General features: G+C 41.7%; 1 long non-coding RNA gene across 1 annotated transcript; it reads left to right on the top strand.

The window, feature by feature from the left end:
• Positions 1 to 2998: 2998 nt before the first annotated feature.
• LOC138447123 (uncharacterized) lies at positions 2999 to 7519 on the top strand. Its single transcript, XR_011259680.1, has 2 exons — positions 2999 to 3102; positions 7240 to 7519. It is a non-coding gene; the product is annotated as an uncharacterized lncRNA (long non-coding RNA).
• Positions 7520 to 23650: the final 16131 nt, after the last annotated feature.

Below are 23650 nucleotides of genomic sequence, written 5' to 3'. Positions count from 1 at the left end.
GCCAGAACCTCCGGACGCCGCCGCCGCCAGAGGGCGCTCCTGCTCTGAGTTCTGGGTGCTCGAAGGCCCTCTACCGGCTGTTGAATGTGTGCAGCCGGGTGCACGTGGGGCCGCTCACACGTGTGCTTCTGGCTGAGCTTATGTCCGTTCTAAACGACTGATCACCTGAAACGCTCGTCATTCACTTGTTATTTAAACAACATTAAATGTGCTCTGTTGGCTTCTGGGGTTACAGCTCTGCCCTCCAGCGATTTTCGGCAACATTGTAGAGTTCAGTTTACAGTATTAATAAATTGGTTTGGGCCCTGAAATCCTTACTTACTCCCTGTAGTCTGTAGGCCAGAACCTCTGAGTGGTAGTAAATTAAACTTACGAAGAATGTCATAGCCACCGTGGATTTCTCAAGTGAATTACAGAGAGCAAATTGAAGCTATGTGTTAGACAGCAAGTCACCATGACTCAGCATCACCTTTGATTGAATGCACTGGTTAAGGAAATGGTAACTCACTCCAGTATTCTTGCCTGGAGAATCCCAGGGGCGGAGGAGCCTGGTGGGCTGCCGTCTATGGGGTCGCACAGAGCCGGACACGACTGACACGACTTAGCAGCAGCAGCAAGGTGTAGTAATTTTGATTCACTTCAGTTCCGTTCAGCGGCTCAGTCGTGTCCGACTCTTTGCGACCCCATGAATCGCAGCATGCCAGGCCTCCCTGTCCAGCACCAACTCCTGGAGTTCACTCAGACTCAGGTCCATCAAGTCGGTGATGCCATCCAGCCATCTCATCCTCTGTTGTCCCCTTTTCCTCCTGCCCCTAATCCCTCCCAGCATCAGAGTCTTTTCCAGTGAGTCAACTCTTCGCATGAGGTGGCCAAAGTACTGGAGTTTCAGCTTTAGCATCATTCCTTCCAAAGAAATCCCATGGCTGATCTCCTTCAGAATGGACTGGTTGGATCTCCTTGCAGTCCAAGGGACTCGCAAGAGTCTTCTCCAATACCACTCTTCAAAAGCACCAATTCTTCGGCGCTCAGCTTTCTTCACAGTCCAACTCTCACATCCATACATGAACACAGGAAAAACCATAGCCTTGACTAGACGGACCTTAGTTGGCAAAGTAATGTCTCTGCTTTTGAATATGCTATCTAGGTTGGTCATAACTTTCCTTCCAAGGAGTAAGCGTCTTTTAATTTCATGGTTGCAATCACCATCTGCAGTGATTTTGGAGCCCCCAAAAATAAAGTCTGGCACTGTTTCCACTGTTTCCCCATCTATTTCCCATAATGATTAGTAGTGTACAAATTGCTGCATTTATTGATGCAGTTAGAGTTACTCCCTTAAGAGCTTTCTGTGATTTTCTCATGTAACCCACCCAATAATCCTATAAATAGGTACCATAATTGTCCCTACATGACAGCTGAGGAAACTGACTTGGAATGGTAATTGAACAAAGCTAAGCAGGACCCATAGGAGAAGGCAATGGCAATCCACTCCATTGTTCTCGCCCAGAGAATCCCAGGGATAGGGGAGCCTGGTGGGCTTCTGTCTGTGGGGTCACACAGAGTCGGACACGACTGAAGTAACTTAGCAGCAGCAGCAGAGCTGGACCCACATACTATTCTCTGGGTAATATAAAAATACTAAATTCCCATTTAGGTTAATCTTGGCGCTTCCACCTTCAGCAAACACAGATGAAAGTTGTACTCCCCACATCTCCACTCCCTATAAATAAAGGGTGAAAATTGCTACAAAAGACATGCCTTTCAGTTGATTTATTCATAAAAATACTCAACACCGTCAGTAAATACAGATTAAAGTTGCACTCCCCACATCTCCACCTCCTTTAAAGAGTGAAAATTGCTACAAAAGACATGCCTTCCAGTTGATTTATTCATAAAAATCCTCAAAGCATTGCAAAGCTAATGTTGAGTCTTGAGTCATTCTGTCTCAAAGATGTTTGACTGAACATCTTTGTGCCAAGAACTCTTTTGGCCCTGGAGACAAAGGCCACTAATTCCATCTATAGAACAATTAAGTAAATTATATTGTTTATATTTTAAATTAGGGTTATGTTTTAAAAGGAGGAGAAAGTGAATGGGCTTCCCTGGTGGCTCAGAGGCTAAAGTGTCTGCCTGCAATGCGGGAGACCTGGGTTCAATCCCTGGGTAGAGAAGATCCCCTGGAGAAGGAAATGGCAACCCACTCTAGTATTCTTGCCTGGAGAATCCCATAGACAGAGGAGCCTGGTGGGCTACAGTCCACAGGGTCCCAAAGAGTTGGACATGACTGGGGGTTATGTTTTAAAAGGAGGAGATTGGTGATAAGCAAATAAAATCAGGTAGTGATAAATGTTAAGTTGAAAGAGAAACAGAGTTGAAGGAGTCTTTGGGCCTAGAAAAAAAAAACGGTCTCAAAGGCCCTTGCTGAATCATCTAACTTCAGAGAAAACAAAACCGAACTTTAAGTCCCACCCTGATGCTCTGGGCCTGTTGCATCCACCCGGGACTTATCATCCCCTGCCCAAAACCTCCCACCCCCTGTTCAATTACAAATGCCATCTCAACCAAAGATTACCCAAAACGTCCACCCTGACTAACGTTTCCCTTATCGCTTAACCTCCCTTTAAATATGATGCCTCCCTGATCCCTCTCGTGCTCAGCCTGGTCGTTTGGCCGACTGTCAGCCCTCCTTGCCTGAATAAAGGTAACCTGCCTCTGTTGAGGTCATCTCTCCTTTTCTGCTGGAGCTATACCTTATTCTTATTCTTATTCTTGGTGCCGAAACCCAGAGAGGGCGAGGCACTTGTCTCTTTCTCTCTCTCTCTCCTTCTCCCTCTCATTGTTTTCCCTTTTCCTGGAGTCTGGGAACAGGAACACGCACCGAGCTCACTTTCTGCCAGGGCTCATAAATTCCCCTCGAGGACATCTAGTGCCTTCGTGAGCGGTGCAAGCTTTGTGCTAAGGTTTTATTGGTGCTTTGCCTACCCCCAGGCCTCCAGCACTGTCCTCTCTCTCTCTCTCTCTCTCCGACGACCTCTGGAATATGGAAGTCTTGCCATTCGACTGCTCTACGTGCAACCCTCCACTCAAGCCAGCCCCTAGATTAAGGTAAGATCTGGACAGTGTTCTAGAGCCGCTGTAGAGCCCAGTCCTCTCCGGGTCCCCAGGATTCCCAGCCTAAGGCCACTCTGTAGGTGAGGGTGGGGAACGTTCCACCTCAACACAGAGCTCTCTTCTCATAACTCCTATTGCAACTACGAGTGACGACCCAAACTCTCAGTAGGAGCCTCTGCTGGCCTTTCAGTTATGGGGTCTGGGCAATCTGTCCCAAAATATCCCCTCTGGCCTGTGTTCTTGAAAGTTTCAAATCGCTCTTACTCACTGAACTCAAAGCTAACTGCTTGAAACAACTCTGTATACAGATCTGGCCTCAAGACCGCTTGCCTGAATTCGGGGCATTTGACTTTAACATTCTTCAAAATCTCACCGACTTCCTTAAACAGAATGGCAAGTGGTTAGAGGTCCAATATGCCCAAGCCTTTTGGGCCCTTCAGAGAGGGCCCTCCCTATGCAAGGCCTGTTCCACCTATGAGGTCCTTCTACGCACCTTGCCTCCCAAGCAAAAGGGCTCTTCTTCAACTAACCGCCCATCTCGACCTTTCGCATCCCTGGAGCTCCACTCCCTACCTGCCACCCTGCCATCCCTCTCTTCCCCCCTCATGCAACTCACCTACTGACTCGGAAACCTCTCTTGACTCCCCCTCAACCCTGCTACCCCATCTCCCCGACTCCCCCTCCTCCCTTCCTTCCTCCCTGCCACACGGTCATGGTCACATACCCAACACATGTTTCCCCTGAGAGAGGTGGCAGGACCAGAGGGCCCCACCCAAGTCCATGTGCCATTTTCACTGTCAGACATGAGCCAGACAGAAGAAAAGTTAGGATCTCTTTCTGGAAATCCTACCAGATACAGAAAAGAATTTCTGAGACCCTCCTAGGCCTATAACCTCACACGGAGTGATGTATATTATATCCTAAATGCCACTCTCACCCCAGATGAAAAAGACCATATCTGGCAAGTGGCGAAAGCCCATGCCCATCACTTTCATAACCAAGACTGGGATAGCCCAGTTGCTGATGAGGCGGTGCCTCAATTAGATCCCCACTGGATGTACCAGCCTGGTGACCCAAGTATCAGGAGATTCAATCACATGATTACCTGCCTTCTAGAAGGAATGCAGAAAAATACTCATATTCATGTCAATTATGATAAAGTCAGGGAAATCACCCAAGGGGCAGACAAAAATCCAGCCTTATTCTTGGCACACCTCATAGAGGCAGTCCAGAAGTATACCAACCTAGATATCACCACTCCTGCTGGGTTACTCTACCTTCATGTTCAATTAATCAGCCAGTCCACCCCTGACGTTAGACGCGAGCTTCGACAGCTAGAGAAGGGCCCTGAGACCCCCCAAAGAGACCTTCTAGAAGTAGACTTCAAAGTGTTCAATAATAGAGAGGAGGAGGCTGAGAGAAAAAGACCGTGAGAGGAAAGCTAAATATGCCCTTTTTGGCGGCAGCAATTAAAGGAAGAGATCAGCCCCCGCCCAAGCCCCAGACCGGGACTTAAGACCCTCCCCCGCCAGACCCTGCTTCCGATGCAACCAGTCAGGATACTGGGCAAAACATGCCCAAACCCACACACAGCCCCTGACAAAAGCATGCCTGACCTGTGGCCAGAGGGGACACGGGAAGATGGACTGTCCCGAAGGATGCCCTGGCACCCCTGGGGAGGTCCCCACCTCCCAGACCTGGAGAGTGGAGTGTCCACAGGGACACCCTGGCATGCCAGGGGGATCTCCACTTCTCCCCAGAACCCCAGTCCAGACCTACAAGACTTGTTCCAATGACGGGGCCCAAGTTCCAGCGCCCGGCCCGTGGCCCAGACACGAGCTCAGAACTTAGGGTGGACGGGATAGTGGCTGGGAAAAAGACCTCCTTTACAGTAGACACTGGAGCCGCTTTCTCTCTCTTAACTTCCTACTCTGGCCCAACTCAAGACTCAGAACTCACAATCAAGGGGGTCTCTGGAGTTCCCCTAAGGCCAAAAATCAGCCCTCCATTACTCTGTCAATTTGGAAAATCAACCCTCATACTGCCTCAGTGCCTGATGGCACTCCTAGGGAGAGATTTGTTACCCAAACTGGGGGTCTTTATTACCATATCCCCCCTCGATATAGTCTCTATATTCTGCATGCAGATGGCACCTAGACTGTCCCTATCCCTCACCCCTGACCCTCCCTTGGATCTACCCGCCTTAGACCTCCAAGTCTGGGACACTGATCACCCATCCATAGCCAAACATCATCCCCCAGTCCACATTACCCTAAAAGACCCCTCGACTATAATCACCCAACAACAGTACTTTCTCACCCCAGAGGCCCACAAGGGACTTAAGCCTATCATAGACGGTCTTCTTCAAGACTCTATCTTAATTCCTACCCATTCACCACACAACATTCCTATTCTGGCAGTAAGTAAGGGACCAAACTCTTGGAGACTGGACAAGGATCTTAGAAAAATCAATGAGGTCATCACATTGACAATCCCAGTAGTCCCTAACCCTTACACCTTTCTGTCTGCCATACCCCTGACTGCAACCCACTTCATGGTATTAGATCTCAAAGATGCCTTTTTCACCATCCCCCTCCACCCTCTCCCCCAACCCCTTTTCGCTTTCACCTGGGAAGACCCCAAGACTCACATTTCCCAACAACTAACATGGACACTTGTCCCCCAGGGGTTCAGAGACAGCCCCCACTTTTTTGGAAAGGCTTTACAAAAAGACCTACAGACCCTCGACCTAGCCCTGAGCCATCTCCTCCAATACATAGATGACCTCCTCCTTTGTAGCCCAGCCTGAAAACTCTTCCTCCAACATACTGCCAAACTCCTTGGGGGACTGGGATCCTGGGGTTATTGGGTGTCCTGATCCAAGGCCCAAGAAGTATGGACAAATGTCACCTACCTGGGGCTCTCCATATCACACCAACAGAGAACTATTCCCCCAGATAGAATCCAGGCCTTAATTAACTGTCCACTTCCAAAAACGAAAAGGGAACTCCTGTCTATCCTCGGCCTCCTAAAACTTTTCCCATATCTGGATCCTTAACTTCCCCCTCATTGCAAAGCTGCTCTATGAGGCAACTAAATGATGTCTGGATGAGCCCCTCTTTAACCCATTCTCGCTGGCCAATCCTATTCACCAGCTCACCCAGAGCATCCTCTCAGTGCCAACTCTCCACCTGCTAGATCACACCAGACCATTCTTTCTCTTTGCCCATTGCAACCAAGGACACGCCCTGGGACTTCTATGTCAGCGGGCCAGAGACACCTAGGCTCCCAGAGCCTATCTGTCAAAACAGCTTGACATGGTGACCAAAGGCTGGCCTCCCTGCATACAGCCCATGGCTGCTATCGCAGAGCTCGTACCCAAAGCAAATAAACTCTCTAGACATGCCCCTTCAACAGTCTGTTCTCCACACACCTTCCGAGACTTACTATCACATCAGGCTTTCCTCTCCCTTCCCCCTTCCAGGGTACAGGTCCTACATGCCTTTCTCCTCGGCCCTCAGCTCTCATTCTCCCCCTTCTCTCCCCTTAACCCCTCCAGCTTATTACCCACTGCTGGGAGCCAGCACGGGAGAACCGACCCATGACAAGGTCATGCAGGACTCGAGGGACTCCCTGGGCCATGCAACCCATGACAAGGTCATGCAGAAGAGTCCTGATAAGCAAGGCCTCAGGACTCGATGGACCCCCTGGACCTGCTCGAGCATCTACCCCCAAACAAGAATCTGTCTGTCTTACTATTTTATGTCTTTCACCAGCTCTTCTGACATTAGCAGGGGGCGGTCCCCCGACCACCTTTCTCTGGTAAGAGTTAACTTAGGGCTTTAGTTAATAAATCTCCTGGGCATGAAAGGAGTGTTTCAAACCCTCTGTTAGCATTCTAGCTTACTTGGCAGGTTTATCCAGACTCTTGCAACACTGTTGAGCCTATGCTTGCTGCCAAGTTCTCACATCCCTTATCCATTGTGTTCCTGGGAGTGCATATAGTCAAGATGTAAAAATAACAAGCAGTAGCTTTAGCATTAGCAACATCAGACTTTGAGTTAATAAGTTCTTTCTTTGCTGAAACCTGCTGAATCTTTGTTCCATAAAAATGTACCTCTGTACTTTAAGGGTGACGCAGGCTAAAAATTTAAGAAGAAACACTTTAAGGACAGATTATTGTTCTGGCTGACCAACATTTATCAAGAAGAGGTCATGGAATATCAACAGGCCTCCGGAACAGAAGACGATGTACAAACAATAAGACTCTTACAAGAAGGAACCTGATATCTATAAAAGTTATTACTGATGGAATGTTGAGTTGACTCTGCATTTTTCACCTTGCTGTATGTACAACTCAGGGTATAAAAGCCCCGAGAAAAATAAAGTAAAATGGGCTTCGCTCACTGAAGCTTGGTCACCCCGTGTCGTTCTTGCCTTATCTCTTTCTCTATCTTTCTTCATTCGCCAACGTCGTCCATCCTGAAGATATCCCTGGACTCTGCTGAGGCTGGACCTCAGCAAAGGTCAATGCCAAAGAATGTTTACACTATGACAAAATTGCACTCATTTCACATGCTAGCAAGATAATGCTCAAAATCCTTCAAGTTATGCTTCAACAGTATGTGAACTGAGAAATTCCAGATGTACAAGCTATATTTAGAAGAGGGAGAGGAACCAGAGATTAAATTGTCAACATATTTTGGATCATAGAAAAAGTAACAGAATTTCAGGAAAACATCTACTTCTGCTTCATTGACTATGTTAAAGCCGTTGACTGTGTGGATCACAACAATGGAAAATTCTTCAAGATATGGAAACACCAGAACACCTGACCTGTCTGCTGAGAAACCTGTATGCAGGATAAGAAGCAACAGTTTGAACTGGACATGGAACAAACAACAGTTCAAAATTTGGAAAGGAATATGCCAAGCTGCATATTGTCACCCTGTTTATTTAACTTATATGCAGAGTACATCTTGTGAAATGCTGAGCTGGATGAAGATTAAGCTGGAATTGAGATTATGACGTAAATCAAATCCTTTATGATTATACAGTGGAAGTGAGAAATAGATTTACGGGACCAGATCTGATAGATAGAGTGCCTGATGAAATATGGAATGACGTTCATGACATTGTACAGGAGACAGGGATCAAGACCATCCCCATGGAAAATAAATGCAAAAAAGCAAAATGGCTGTCTGGGGAGGCCTTACAAATAGCTGTGAAAAGAAGAGAGGTGAAAAACAAAGGAGAAAAGGAAAGATATAAGCATCTGAACGCAGAGTTCCAAAGAATAGCAAGAAGAGATAAGAAAGCCTTCTTCAGGGATCAATGCAAAGAAATAGAGGAAAAGAACAGAATGGGGAAGACTAGAGATCTCTTCAAGAAAATTAGAGATACCAAGGGAACATTTCAGGCAAAGATGGGCTCGATAAAGGACAGAAATGGTATGGACCTAACAGAAGCAGAAAATATTAAGAAGAGGTGGCAAGAATACACAGAAGAACTGTACAAACAGATATTCACGACCCGGATAATCACTATGGTGTGATCACTCATCTAGAGCCAGACATCCCAATGTGAAATTAAGTGGGCCTTAGACAGCATCACTACGAACAAAGCTAGTGGAGGTGATGGCATTCCAGTTGAGTTATTTCAAATCCTGAAAGATGATGCTGTGAAAGTGATGTACTCAATATGCCAGCACATTGGGAAAACTCAGCAGTGGCCACAGGACTGGAAAAGGTCAGTTTTCATTCCAATCCCAAAGAAAGGCAATGCCAAAGAATGCTCAAACTACCGCACAATTGCACTCATCTCACATGCTAGTAAAGTAATGCTCAAAATTCTCCAAGCCAGGCTTCAACAATACGTGAACTATGAACTTCCAGATGCTCAAGTTGGTTTTAGAAAAGGCAGAGGAACCAGAGATCAAATTGCCAACATCCACTGGATCATGGAAAAAGCAAGAGAGTTCCAGAAAAACATCTATTTCTGCTTTATTGACTACGCCAAAGCCTTTGACTGTGTGGATCACAATCAACTGTGGAAAATTCTTCAAGAGCTGGGAATACCAGACCACCTGACCTGCCTCTTGAGAAATCTGTATGCAGGTCAGGAAGCAACAGTTAGAACTGGACATGGAACAACAGACTGGTTCCAAATAGGGAGTACATCAAGGCTGTATATTGTCACCCTGCTTATTTAACTTCTATGCAGAGTACATCATGAGAAACGCTGGCCTGGAAGAAACACAAGCTGGAATCAAGGTTGCCGGGAGAAATATCAATAACCTCAGATATGCAGATGACACCACCCTTATGGCAGAAAGTGAAGAGGAACGGAAAAGCCTCTTGGTGAAGGTGAAAGTGGAGAGTGAAAAAGTTGGCTTAAAGCTCAACATTCAGAAACGAAGATCATGGCATCTGGTCCCATCACTTCATGGGAAATAGATGGGGAAATGGTGGCAACAGTGTCAGACTTTATTTTTCTGGGCTCCAAAATCATTGCAGATGGTGATTGCAGCCATGAAATTAAAAGACGCTTACTCCTTGGAAGAAAAGTTATGACCAACCTAGACAGCATTTTGAAAAGCAGAGACATTACTTTGCTGACTAAGGTCTGTCTAGTCAAGGCTATGGTTTTTCCAGTGGTCATGTATGGATGTGAGAGTTGGACTGTGAAGGAGGCTGAGTGCCGAAGAATTGATGCTTTTGAACTGTGGTGTTGGAGAAGACTCTTGAGAGTCCCTTGGACTGCAAGGAGATCCAACCAGTCCATTATGAAGGAGATCAACCCTGGGATTTCTTTGGAAGGAATGATGCTAAAGCTGAAGCTCCAGTACTTTGGCCAACTCATGCAAGAGTTGACTCATTGGAAAAGACCCTGATGCTGGGAGGGATTGGGGGCAGGAGGAAAAGGGGACGACAGAGGATGAGATGGCTGGATGGCATCACTGACTTGATGGACGTGAATCTGAGTGAACTCTGGGAGTTGGTGGTGGACAGGAGGCCTGGAGTGCTGTGATTCATGGGGTCACAAAGAGTCGGACACCACTGAGTGACTGAACTGAACTGAGGGAGAAATATCAATAACCTCAGATATGCAGATAATACCACCTATATGGCAGAAGGCGAAGAGGAAATAAATAGCTGCTTGATGAAGGTGAAAGAGTAGTGTGAAAAAACTGGCTTAAAATTCGACATTAAAAAAACTAAGCTCACGGCATCTCAGTTTTCTTGGGCTCCAAAATCACTGCAGATGGTGACTGCCACCATGAAATTGAAAAATGCTTGCTCCTTGGAAGAAAAGATATGACACACCTAGACAGCATATTAAAAAGCAGAGACATGACTTTGGCAACAAAGATCCATATAGTCAAACCTATGATTTTTCCAGTAGTCATGTACGTATGTGCAAGTTGGACCATAAAGATGGCTGAGCACAAAAAAATTTATGTTTTTGAACTGTGGTGTTGGAGAAGACTCTTGAGAGTTCCTTGTACAGCAAAGAGATCAAACTTGTTGGTCCTAAACCAAATCAAACCTGAATATTCATTGGAATTACTTATGCTAAAGCTGTAGGTCCAATACTTTGGCCCCCTAATGGGAAGAGCGAACTCATTGGAAATGACCATGATGCTGGGAAAGACTGCTGGCAGGAGAAGGGGACGAGAGGACAAGATGGTTGGATGGCATCATTGACTCAATGGACATGAGTTTGAGCAAACTCTGGGAAATAGTGAAGGGCAGGCAATATTAGCATGCTGCAGTCCATGGGGTCACAAAGAGTTGGACACGACTGAGCGACTGAACGACAACAGCAAAGGCAGAAAATGTACCTGCACTTAGAGAGCTTAGATTCTGTGATGGAGACATACAAAATTGGGGCTACAAATGAGTTATCAGGTAGTACTAGTGCTAATAAGATGGTTAAGAAAACAGGTAATGCAACTAAGAGCAGGGCTGAGGCGCAGCTCTGTATAGAAAGAGTTGAAGAACATGTCACTAACAAGATGGCGTTTGCACTAAGATCTGAATGATGAGAAGCCAGCTCTGTGAAATCATGAAGGGCCACGTTCAAGGTAGAGAGACCACAAGGGCTAAAACATTGAGGTGGGGTTAGCAAGGGAGTAAAATATTTTTTTTAATTGGTGAGGGTACACTTGAGAGGACTGTCATTGACTGGATAGAGGAGAGGGAAAGAGAAACACTGAGACTGACTCCCAGGTATTTCTGTCTCAGGCAACTGGATGGATGTCAGTGCCACCACTGAGACAGAAAATAGATGAGATAAAAGCTAGTTTGAGGAAGAGAAGAAAATGATATCACTTTTGGATGTGTTAACAATTGGACTGTGCCTAGAAGAGTGTCTATTACATAAAAAGTATTATTGAATGTTTGAATGAGGTGCCTGTTCTAAAAGCCAGGACCTAGGATTGTTATCCCCTGGAAAAGAGCATGGCAACCCACTCAAGTATTCATGCCTAGAGAATCCCTGGCATGAGCCTGGTGGGCTGCGGTCCATGGGATTGTTACAACTGTGAGGTATAGAGAGGATCTTTCACAATGGCCAAACTAAGGCACACAGAGTTTGGGCAACTTGTGCAATGTTTCCCAGTGAGTCAGTGTTGACTTCCAGAATAAAGTGTGACCCCAGTTTCTGTTTCATTCAAGTTATGTAAGTTCAGGTTCTATAAACACAGTATTCTTATTAATGCTTTGTTTAAACCATGGAGGCACAACCTCTGGTAACAGCTAACCAATAAAGATTAATGATATTCAAACTATGCCAGTGATGGATTTTGGCATATGCCAACCCTACCAAAACATGTTTGATCAAACACAGGTTATGAAAAAGTTGTGTCTGCTGTCTGATATGTCCCTGCTCTGTTGGAGCACAGCAGTACACCAGCTAGCAGCATCTAATGAGCCAGATATGGAGCCTGAGTGAAAGCTGTGATCCTGGGTCAATATCTGGATAGATCTCTTCCTGAGCACATGGAATTAGACCTTTGGGTCCAGATTAGGATTAGGTCAGTGACTAACTAAACAATAAATAAAAATCACTGCACTAGGATGAAAGAGATTGGGTTTCCTTTCTCCCTTAAAAGGAAATACCATATTTTGCCTTTCAATGTAATTATACAACTTTGGGATCAAATGTGTGTGTGTTAGTGGCTCAGTCATGTCCAACTCTTTGCAATTCCACAGACTGTGCCCACCAGGCTCCTCTGTCCATGAAATTCTCCAGGCAAGAATCCTGGAACATGTTGCCAATTCCTTCTCCAGGGGATCGTCCCAACCCAGGGATTGAACCCAGGTTTCCTGCATTGTAGGCAGATTTTTTACCATCTGAGCCACTAGGGATGCAAATAACACATAGTAAACAAAAAATTCAGAATATTACTCAGCCATTAAAAAGAATGAAGTAATGCCATTTGCAGCAACATGGATGGACCTAGAGAGTGTCATACTAAGTGAGGTAAGTCAGACAGAAAAGGAGAAACATCCTGTGACATCCCTTTTATGTGGAATCTAAAAAGAAACGATACCAATGAACTTACAAAACAGAAAGAGACTGACAGACTTACAGAATGAACTTATGGTTGCCGGGAGGAGGATGGAGGGAAGGGATAGTTAGAGAGTTTGTGATGGATATGTATGCACAGCTATACTTAAAGTGGATAACCAACAAGGACCTACTGTATAGCACACAAAACTCTGCTCACTATTCTGTGGCAGCCTGGATGGGAGGGGAATTTGGAGGAGAGTGGATATATGTATGAGTCCCTTCCCTGTTCACCTGAAACTATCACAACATTGTTAATTGGCTATACCCCAATACAAAGTAGAAAGTTAGAAAACTAAATAAATAAAATTAAAAAAATAAAATCCAGAATTCCAGGGGGAGAAATAAAGACATTTCACATTTTAGCATATCAACAAAGTAAGTCTACTTTACGAGACTCTTGCCCAGTCACTTCAGAAAATTGTTGGTAGCCTTTACTATCAAGGGTAAGGGCATAATAACACTGAAATTATTATTAAGGAAATCTTTGAGAACAAAATCTAAAGGTTGTGAACTGGAGCCATGCACTAAAATTTGCCCACAGATCTTTTGTTGACAGGACTGTGTTTATTTTCTTTTTTAGTTATTGATAAATGTCCTTTGTCATACTTTGCCATACAATTAGTCACATGTGATTTCACTCTTCCTGTTCTTCACCCAGCAGTATAATGTTTATGCATAGCTAATCCCCAAAGTCTTTCAAGTTTTCCAACCCTGGAATTTAACTTTTGTCACATTTTCACAGAAATGTGGAAATCTCAGTAATAAAGTCATGATGTCAAATGTTTCTCATGACTCAGCCTACATGAGTAACTTTAGACACAGTGGACTTGGTACCTGAAGCTACAGTCCTAAGAACCACCTTCTGCTGTGGTTGACAAGAACCCAAAGCCATCTCATGCCCTCACCCAACAAAGCTGGGTCTTGGGTTTGAAAAATAAGCACACGTGTTGCACACATATCTGTATTCTGAGACACAGTTGTAACCTTGATGCAAGGGAGCTCTCCCACCCCTCAAAACTGCATATGAACTCTTAGTTATGACAGGTGAAATCTAGTTCCCCAACCAGGGATCAACCTGGGCCCCTTGTATTGGGAATGCAGAATCTTAGCCACTGGGCCACTAGGAAATCCCTGAATTCCTTATTTAGTATTATCTATATACTGAAGTTTTCAATTCGCACGTGTAAGACTTTTCCTTCACTGTTCTTAGATTTTTATGTCTTATTTATGAATGCCTTTCTTTTCTCCCAGGTTATACAAATATTTTCCTATATTTTATCCTATTTTTCTAGAGTTTTGTGTTTTATGTCTATCTCTGGAAATTGATACAGTGCAAAATCAGGACCTAACTTTAACTTTTTCCCCAAATAGATAATAAACATTATTTATTGATAATTTATTTTTTCTTGCATTGATTAGAAATAGCATTTTTATTGAAACTAAATTCCTTTTTATACATGAGGCTATCTTTTTATACAAGTAATACCACACTGCTTCAACCACTATAATGTTAGTTTGTTTTTAAATATGTTTTTTCAGTTTTTGTATTTCTTTTAATTTTTTCAAATATTTTCGTTTCTAGTATTCAATATAAATTTGAGAATCAATTCATCATGGCCCATGAAAAATTCCACTGAAATTTAGACTGGGTTGCCTTGACATTACCAATTAATGCTGACAGGCAAACAATAATTTTTACAATACTAAGACTCCCTCTCTGGGAACAAGATATTTATTCAAGTCATATTTTATGTCTTTTAGTCAGGTTTACTGTTTTCTTCAAATAGATCTTGCATATTACTTTTTGGTTTATTCTTAGGAGATGTTTAGTTTTTCTTGCTATTGTTAATGGGATCTTTTATTCTCTTACTTTTCTTAATTGATGTATAGAAAAAATACCAATTTGTATATTTTGCCCCTTTATTGAACTCTTTTTAGTACAAATAGTTATTCAGTTGGTTCTTCTAGATTTTTAAAATTACCATTTACATCCATCAACAGATGAATGGATAAAGAAGCTGTGCTGTGGTATGAATCTACAATGGACTATTACTCAGCCATAAACAAAATACATTTGAGTCAGTCTTAATGAGGTGGATGAACCTAGAGCCTGTTATACAGAGTGAAGTAAGTCAGAAAGAGGAAAACAAATATCATATATTAATGCATATATAAGGAACCTAGAAGATGGTACTGATGAACCTATTTGCAGGGCAGGGCAGAGGAGCCAGGTAGGCTACAGTCCATCGGATTGCAAAGAGTTGCACATGACTGAGCAACTTCACTTCTTGAATGGAGACACAGATGTGGAGAACAGACTTGTGGACACAGTAGAGGAAGAAGTTGGGACAAACTGAGAGTAGCATGGAAACATATACACTCCCCTATGTAAAACAGACAGCCAATGGGAATTTGCTGTATGACCCAAGGAACTCACACTGAGGCTCTGTGACAACCTAGAGGGGAAGGATGGGGTAGGAGGTGTGAGGGAGGTTTGAGAGAGAGGGGACCTATGTATACCTAAGGCTGATTCATGTTGATGTATGGCAAAAACCAACACAATATTGAAAAGCAATTATCCTTCAATTAAAAATGAATTGTTTAAAATTCCACTTATAAAAATATTATAATGTTAGTGTGACCTTTAGTATATGGTTTAAAAGGTAAAATAAGTTTGTTTTCAGAGTAAGAATGCATCAGCTATGACTAACAGAACTATAGATAACAAATAAGAGATATGGGCACAATATATGGATAAATAGCAACTATCCTATTTTATTGCACTACCACCCATTAAACTGTAGGTTATGTAGACTTTCAGTTTGACCCAAGAAGAGTCCAACCTCTAGTATATTTCAACTTATTTATCTATTAATTGTTTTAAAGTTTACACATAGCAAATTCACTCTTTTTGTTTGTATATGTTTGTGTTATCATATATTTTGCCACTTTATTGAACTCATTTTAGTACAAATAGTTATTCAGTTGGTTATTCTAGATTTTTTTAATTACCACTTACATCCACCAACAGATGAATGGATAAAGATTTTTTTTTCGTTTACTGTTTTTTGAGTTTTAATAATATATAGATTCTTATAACTACCACCATCACAAGCAGGATAAAGAACAATTCTAACACTCCTTAATCAGTTTCTTAACCCAACCCTAATCCTTAGAAACTATTGATCTGTTTGTCATTACTATAGGTTTATCTTTTCCAAAATATCATGCAAATGGAAATATACATTAAGTTACTTTTAGAGACTGGCTTGTTTCACTTAGCATAATGCATTTCAGATTCATCCATGGTGTTTGTGTATTAATAGCTTATTTCTTTTTGCTGATGAGTACCACTACATTGTATGACAATTCCACAGTTTATCTTTTCATCTGTTGAGGGACATTTTGAGTTGTCTTCAGTTTTTGGCCATTATGAATAGTACTGCTATGAACCTGTGTACAAATTTTTGTGTGGATATGTGTTTTCATTTCTCTAGAATAAATACTTATTAATAGAAGTAGGATTGCTGGGTAACATTGCAGGTATTTGTTTTTTAGAAACTATCAACCAGATTCTGTTTTCCAGAATCATTACTCTATTTTGCATTCTCACAAGCTAGGCAGAAGAGTTCAAGTTGCTGTAGATCCTCACCAGCACTGGGTATTGTCATTAAAAAAAAAAATTTAGCCATTATAGTAGGTGTGCAAGAGTTTCCCATTTGGTTTCAGTTTTCATTTATGTAATTATTAATGGGTTCATCATGTGTTTTTTGCCATCTATGTATCTCCTCTGGTGAAAGTGAATGAGTTATAGTCACCCAGTCATGTCCAACTCTTTGCAACCCCATGGGCTATACAGTCTATGGAATTCTCCAGGCCAGAATACTGAAGTGGGTAACCTTTCCCTTTTGCAGGGGATCTTCCCAACCCAGGATTGAACCCAGGTCTCCTGCATTGCAGGCAGATTCTTTACCAGCTGAGCCACAAGGGAAGCCCAAGAATACTGGAGTAGGTAGCCTATCCCTTCTCCAGCAGATCTTCCTGACCCAGGAATCGAAACAGAGTCTCCTGCACTGCAGGCAGATTTTTAACCAACTGAGCTATCAGGGAAGCCCTCTCGGGAAGTGTCTGTTCAAATCTTTTGCCCTCTTTTTCTAAATTATATTTTTTTCAAGTTTTAAGAGTTCTTTATATATTCCAAGTAAAAGTTCTTTGTCAAATGAATGATCAGTACATTTTCTCCCAGTCCATGGCTTTTCATTCACTTAATGTCTTTTGAGGAGAAAAAGTTTTAACAAAGTCTAATTTTTCAATTTGTTCTTCTATGGATCATGCTTTTGGTTTTGTATCCAAGAAATGTTTACCCTATCCAAGGTCATGAAGATTTTCTTCAATATTTTCTCTAAGAGTTTTATATCTTATATCTGGTCTACTATCCATTTTGAATTCATTTTCTATATAAGTTATGAGACATAGGTCAAGGGTCACTTTTTTTTTTTTTTTTGCATATGGATGCCTCATTTTTCCAGGATCATTTGTGCAAAAGACTGTCTTTTCTCCATTGAATTGCCTCTATGCCTTCACTAAAAATCAATAGACTGAATTTACAAAGGTTGTTGCCCTAAAGGTCCAGGAGTGAGCAATGAGAATGAAAACAGAACATGAAATCTGGTGCAATGGGTCAGGGGACCTGCATTCTCTATTGGACTGAGGTTCAGAGTCCACTCTGAGTCCAGCTTTTATTCCTAATGGCAGACTACAAAACTTTCTTTGATTCATCTTTCCCAAGATGCTACATTGACATAGTCCAGATCTCCTTGTTTTTACCCCAGGCTGTTTTCTTTTGGGATAGTCTCGGAAACAATTAGCAAGTGTGTAGGCAGTGTTCATACCTAACGCTGACCCAGTGTTCCAAGTTTCGTGCTTTCATGATGCCCATCATACTCCCTGTGCGTCTGGCCTTGGGTTCTGTAACAAGGTTATTATCCTAAGAAAAACATGAAAAAAATCATCAATATAGTTTCCTGATATATGCTGTTTTTCCAGGTGCTATTTCTATGAAATTTCTCAAAGCTGTGAAAGTACATTATTAGAAATTCTCACTACAAAAGGTCAAATTCTGGAATCTGTTCTGTTCCACTCATCTATGTGTCTCTCCTTTTACCAATACCACTGTCTTCTCTATTTAGATTCGTGATATATCTTAATGTGAGTCTTCCAACTGTGTTCTTGCTTTTCAAAATTGTTTTGACTACTTTAGTTTCTTCACATTTCCATATGAACTTTAGAATTATCTTTTGTAAAGATTTGCAAAGAATTCTGCTGGGATTTTATTTGGGATTGCATTAAATTATTATATCAACTTAGGGAGAATTGACATCTTAACCATACCGAATGTTTCAGTCATTGAAAATGGTATGCCTCAATGTCTCACCATTCATTAAGGTCTTCTGATTTATTTCATCAACATTCTTTTTTTTATTTTCAAAATAAAGGTCCTATATATTATATTATAATTATACCTGTTTCATTTATGAAGAGCTATTGGTGCTGTTTTTGACTTTGGGATTTCAATCATTTATAAACAAAAATCAACCTACATTTCTGTATATTTTTATGTTGACCTTTTTAATACTGTGACTTTGCTAATCACTTGTAGATTCTAGTAGCTTTTTGTGTAGATTCCTTGGAATCCTCTACATGGATGAATGTATTCTCTGCAAGTAGGGACATTTCCTCCTTTCAGTTTAAATACCTCTCATTTCTTTTTCTTATTTGGTTACACCTTCTAAGATTTCTAATACATTTATGTCTATAAATTGGAATCAATATTTTGTAGAATATGAAATAAGAATCAAGTTTTGTGGGTATTTTCCACACAGCACCATTTATTGATAGCTACTTTTCCAATTGCTTTCTAGTGATAACTTCATCATAAATCAAATGTCTTTATGTGCATGAACCAGTTTCCGGATTTTCTATGGTGTCCTATTCAACTATTTGACTATTCTTACACCAACACAACATAATTGTAGTTTAGTACAGCATGTCTTCTTTTTTTTTAAACAAAGAGAACTACTGAAAAAAATTTTTTTAAGATTCCATTTTTTCAGACTTTGCTTTTTTAGAGCAGTTTTAACTTCATAGCTAAATTGATAAGAGGTATAGAGATTTCCTTTATACTCCCAGCTCCCACACAAGCATAGCCTACTTCATCATCACTATCCCCAGAGTGGTACATTTGTTACAATCAAAGAATCTACATTGACACATCATTATCACCCAAAGTCCATAGTTTACATTAGGGCTCACTTCTTGGTGTTGTATATTCTATATGTTTGAAGAAATACATAATAACATGGATACACCATTACAGTATCACACAGAGTATTTTCACTGCCCTAAAACTCCTCTGTGCTTCACTCATTCATCCCTCTTTCCCTTAAACCCCTGACAACCACAGGTCATTTAAGTATCTTCATACTTTTGCATTTCCCAGAATGTTGTATAGTCAGAATCATATAGTGTGTAGCTATTTTGGCCAGGATTCTCCAGAGAAACAGAGCTAATCATATGTATATAATATACATATATATGTATGTATGTGTGCATATATATATATGTATATATATAAAGAGAGAGAGAGAGTAAGAGACTTATAATGAGGGATTGGTGCATTGACTATGGAATCTGAGAAATCCCAATGTCTGCCATATGCAAGCTGGAGCATAGGAAAGCCAGTGGTATAGTTCTAAATTTGAAAGCCTGAGAACCAGGGAAGCCCTAGTGACTTAAGCCATAGTGCAGTCCAAGAGCCCAAGAACAAGAAGCACCCATGTGTAAGGGCAAGAAAAGATGGATATTCCAGCTCAAGGAGAGAGCAAATTTGCCCTTCCTTCACCTTTATGTTTTATTCAAGACCTCAATGAATTGGATAATGCTCACCCACATGGGTAAGGGTGATCTTCTTTACCCAATCTGCCAATTCAAATGCTAAACCCATCAAGAAACACCCTCACAGACACACTCAGGAATAATGTTTTACCAGCTATCTGGGTATACCTTATTTAGCCCAGTCAAGTTGACATAAAGTTAACCATCACAGTAGTCTTTTCATTTTAGTTTCACTTAGTAAGATGCATATCCGTTTCCTCCATGTCTTTTTTATGGCTTGGTATTTAATTTCCTCTTAAAATTAAACAATATTCTGCTGTCCAGATGCACTACAATTTATCCATTTCCCTTCTGAAAGACATCCAAATTGCTTCCAAGTTTCAGCAACTACAAATAAAGCTGCTATAAACACTTGTATTCACAAAAGACTCCAAATAGCCAAAACAACTTTGAGGAAAAAGAACAAAGCTGGAGGAATTACACGTCCCGATTTCAAACTATATTTAAAAACCTACAGTAATCAAAACACAATGGTAGTGGCATAAAAAGAGACACGTAGACCTGTGGAAGAGCATAGAAAGCTCAGAAATAAGCTCACATATACACAGTTAACTAATCTTTGACATGGGTGCCCAGTACATAAAATGGGAAATGGTTACTCTCTTCAATAAATGGTGCTGGGAAAGTTAGATATCCACATTGCAAAAAAATGAAATTGGACTCCTCTCTTATATCACTCACAAAACTAACCTGAAATGGATTCAAGACTGAAATAGAAGACCTGAAATCATAAAACTCTTTGAAAAAAATATAGGGAGAATCTCCTTGACATTGGTCTTGGCAATGATTTTTTTAGATAATCCAAAAGTGCAAGCAATAAAAGCAAAAATAAACAACTGGGATGACTGCTGGGATACAGCCCCGGTGGATCCAAGGAATTTGAAGCAGGGACGGAGTCAGCATCTGAGGAATTAATTGCTTAATTAAGGATATGGAGGGAGATTAGAAAGAAATAGTGTAGTAGGAAAATAAGTGGAGAAAAGAGGCTGAATAACTTGGTTTACATGAAAAACCAGTAAAACTCCAAGACAAGGCGTTTGCACCATCTATGTAGGCCACCCGCACCTGCTTGAATAGCGGAGGGTGCCCCGCCTTGGGCTCCCTCTCACGTGGGTCTTAGAAGCCAGGACAAGTAAGTAGACATGGCGAGCCTCCACGCTCCAGATGGGAATTCAGCCAGAAAAGAAGAGAATGAGAAAAGACCACAAGGGGGAAACCAGTCTTTCCAGGAACTGGTCCGTTTCTTTATTTTCCAAATCCACTTTTATACTTTTAGTTATACATAGAGATAAATGTGTTCTCAGCATATCTTTGTTCTTACAAGGGTCTTACATTTGTTTTACAATATCTTCTGGTCTGGAAACCGATTAACATTTTTATGGCCCCACCTTTCTTTCCATTGATAAAGGTTAATCGATCAGAAAACTTGTTCCCCTTAAGATCTATTTAGTCTTAAGATAGTGATAAAGTTACATTTTTACATAGCAAGGACACAGTGATTTAAAACAAAGCAAGAGGAGTACAGTGATCTATAACAAAAGAGAAAATTCATTAACTCAAAAAGTCTAGTATTGCTAACATCAAAACTACTATATTTCCTTTTCTACATTCCAATTACATTGATTAACATACTCCCAGGTGCCTAAGGATATGGAGGCCTGGCAGCAATCATTAACTCAGCAATGAAACCCTGCACCAACATGAGTTTTATCTTTAGAAAAATCCAATGCTAACTAAGACTTTCAAAATACTCCAAACTCTCTGTGCTGTTTATGGTTGATAGGTTGTAAATAATCATGTACGTAGCAGCAAGAGTGTGGATAATCCTGTCACACAAGCTAGTCTGCCAGCAGAGAGGTTTGGCCTGAGACACTCTTGTCATGCCCAGGAGATTTATTATCTGGAGTCCTAAGTTAACTCCTTTACAGAGAGAGGTGGTGGGGGATAGCCCCCCATAAAGTCAGAGGTGTAGGTGAGAGCAGAAAGCAGTAAAGTAGGCAGGCTCTGGTTTTGGGGGTAGATGCTTGGGAACAGGGGGTCTCCTGAGGCTCGATCCCGCACTTGTGTATGCCAAGCCTCCTTCCTCAAGACCTTTGCCACAGGTGCCGTTCCTCACACTGGCTCCCGGAAGATGGCATCACACCAAAAAGCTCTACAGCAAAGAAATAACCAAGAAATGAGAAGACAACCTACAGAATGGGTGAAAACATTTGCAAACCATGTATCTGATAAGGGGTTGATATCTAAAATATATAAGAAACTCACGCAACTCAATAGCAAGGAAACAAACAATCTGATTTTTAAAATAGGCAGAGTCTAAATAGACTTTTTTCCAAAGAAAATATGCAAATGGTCAGTTCAGTTCAGTTCACTGAAGTCACTCAGTCATATCCAATTCTTAGTGACCCCATGAATTGCAACACGCCAGGCCTCCCTGTCCATGACCAACTCCTGGAGTTCACTCAGACTCACGTTCATCGTGTCCATGATGCCATCCAGCTGTCTCATCCTCTGTCGTCCCCTTCTCCTCCTGCCCCCAATCCCTCCCAGCATCAGAGTCTTTTCCAATGAGTCAACTCTTCGCATGAGGTGGCCAAAGTACTGGAATTTCAGCTTTAGCATCATTCCCTCCAAAGAAATCCCAGGGCTGATCTCCTTCAGAATGGACTGGTTGGATCCCCTTGCAGTCCAAGGGACTCTCAAGAGTCTTCTCCAACACCACACAGATATATAAAAAGGTGCTCATTACCAAAGAAATTAAAAGACGCTTACTCCTTGAAAGGAAAGTTATGACCAACCTAGATAGCATATTCAAAAGCAGAGACATTACTTTGCTGACTAAGGTCCGTCTAGTCAAGGCTATGGTTTTTCCACTAGTCATGTATGGATTTGAGAGTTGGACTGTGAAGAAGGCTGAGTGCCGAAGAATTGATGCTTTTGAACTGTAGTGTTGGAGAAGACTCTTGAGAGTCCCTTGGACTGCAAGGAGATCCAACCAGTCCATTCTGAAGGAGATCAGCCCTGCGATTTCTTTGGAAGGAATGATGCTAAAGCTGAAACTCCAGTACTTTGGCCACCTCATGAGAAGGGTTGACTCATTGGAAAAGACTTTGATGCTAGGAGGGATTGGGGGCAGGAGGAGAAGGGGATGACAGAGGATGAGATGGCTGGATGGCATCACTGACTCGATGGGCATGAATCTGAGTGAACTCTGGGAGTTGGTGATGGACAGGGAGGCCTGGCATGCTGTGATTCATGGGGTCGCAAAGAGTCGGACACGACTGAGTGACTGAACTGAACTGAACCAATAACAATCAGGGAAATGCAAATCAAAACCATAATGAGATATCACCTCATACCTGTTATAATGGCTATTATCAAAAGAAATATATGTAAGAAATAAAAAATTTTGGCAATTTTATGGGAAAAGGGAATTCTTGCACATTGTTAGTGGGAATGTAAATTCATACTGCTATTATGGAAAACAGTATGGAAGCTCCTCAAGAAATTAAAAATATAACTATGATAAGATCCAGAAATTCCACTTCTTCATGTGTATCCAAAGGAAGTAAAACCAGTATCTGGAAGAGACATGCACGCTCATATTCATTATAGCATTATTCACCATAGGCTGTGTATGAAAACAACCTAAGTGTCTGCCAACATATAAATGGAGAAACTATGTTATATACACATAACAATAGAGTATTATTTAACCATAAAAAGGGAATCCTGTCATTTTTGACAACACAGATGAACCTAGAAGGCATTATGCTAGGTGAAATACACCAGAAGGGAAAGATAAATATTGTATGCTATCACATACCATGAATGTGGAATCTAAAAAAAAAAAGTTGAGCTCATACAAATAGAATAGAATGGTGGTTACCAGGGGCTAGAACATAGAGGAAATGTGAAGATGTTGGTCAAAGGGTATAAACGTTCCATTATAAGATGAATACGTCCTGAGGATCTAACTTACAGCATGGTATATGTATATAATATGTGATCA

Source organism: Ovis canadensis, chromosome 1 (genome assembly GCF_042477335.2).
Source record: "Ovis canadensis isolate MfBH-ARS-UI-01 breed Bighorn chromosome 1, ARS-UI_OviCan_v2, whole genome shotgun sequence".
NCBI lineage: Eukaryota > Metazoa > Chordata > Mammalia > Artiodactyla > Bovidae > Ovis > Ovis canadensis.
Note: the sequence above shows the minus strand (reverse complement) of the source record. Positions and strands in the feature narration are given on the sequence as shown.